Below are 1,438 nucleotides of genomic sequence, written 5' to 3' on the forward strand. Positions count from 1 at the left end.
CTCACGGCCCGCCCCGCCGCCCGCTCGCGTCTCCGGAGCTGGAGCAGGCGGCGGAGGCGGCGGTGGTTGAGGCTGCGGCGGCCGCGGTGGCTCCCCGGGAGGCCTCTGGGTGTCGCTGGCTATGGTCTGGCTCCTCCTCCCTCCAGTGCCTCCCCCGCCCGCGGAGACACCATCTTGACCTCGCCCGCCTGCCTGTGCGGTTGCTGCTGTTACAAGGCCCTGAGGCTGCCCCGCGGTCACGCGAGACCGCGGAGCCCGCGCTGCCGTTACGTCATAATCCTGCGCAAGGGCGCTCCCCAGCCGTCATCACGCAAGGCGTCGCAAACGTCTCAAAGTGTTGCCATGGTTTCCGTCAGTCTTTGCTGCCCGCGAGTCCTTGGTGGTTTTGGTACCACCCAGTGTCGCACGAGCTTATGGGCAGCAGCTTCCTTCAGTTCAGGCTTTCTAGGTCATCCGACGCGGCGTCGGTTTAGTGAACGATTGCCGCCTTCCGCGGGCAGAAATTATTAGCTGTTTATTTGCAGCCATTAAACGTCCTATAAACATTGTTCCGAGATGCTTAGGTCAAAAAACAAAGGGCGCTTCCTTCCAGGCCTAGGCCACCCGACCTGGACATTAGGTCTGAGAGATGGCAAGCGTTCCAGGGAAGATACCTGAGAAGCTGTCATGGGTCCTGTGGAGGCAACACTACGTGCGTTTATGGAGCGCAACGGGCTAAGTGTGTTAGGAGCTACCAAGACAAACAATCCTTCTCATAGCTTTGCGGAACCGAGGACATTCATTGAGCAACATTTTACTAGTGGCAAAGGATGGTGTGACTTCAGGGCAAGAATGTAGGCCTCTCTACCTTTGATTTCCTAGCTTCTATGAGGAGATATGCTGAGCAAATCTAACTGTATGAAGAAGAACACGGCATCAGGATTGGAGAAAGACTAACAACCAGTGATACGCAGATGACACTTACTGAAAGTAAGTGAGAATAAGTAAGTAAGAAAAAGACTTACTGATGAAGATCAAAGACTACAGCCTTCAGTATGGATTACACCTCAACATAAAACAGAAATCCTCACAACCAGATCAGTGAGCAGCATCATGATAAATGGAGAAAATATTGAAGCTGCCAAGGATTTCATTTTGCTTGGATCCACAAACAACAGCCATGGAAGCAGCAGTCAAGAAATGAAACTCAAAATGCACTGGGCAAATCTACTGCAAAAGACATTTTCAAAGTGTTAAAAAGCAAAACTATCACTTTGAGGCTTAAGGTTCCCCTGACCCAAGCCATGGTATTCACCTCATATGTGTGTGAAAGCTGGACATTGAATAAGGAAGACCCGAAGAAGAACTGATGCATTTGAATTACAGTGTTGGTGAAAAATGTTAATTATGGACTTCCAGTAGAACAAACAAATCTTTGTTGGAAGAAGTGCAGCCAGAA

Source organism: Orycteropus afer, unplaced genomic scaffold (assembly GCF_000298275.1).
Source record: "Orycteropus afer afer isolate SDZICR_OR568_19922 unplaced genomic scaffold, OryAfe1.0 scaffold00106, whole genome shotgun sequence".
Classification (NCBI taxonomy): domain Eukaryota; kingdom Metazoa; phylum Chordata; class Mammalia; order Tubulidentata; family Orycteropodidae; genus Orycteropus; species Orycteropus afer.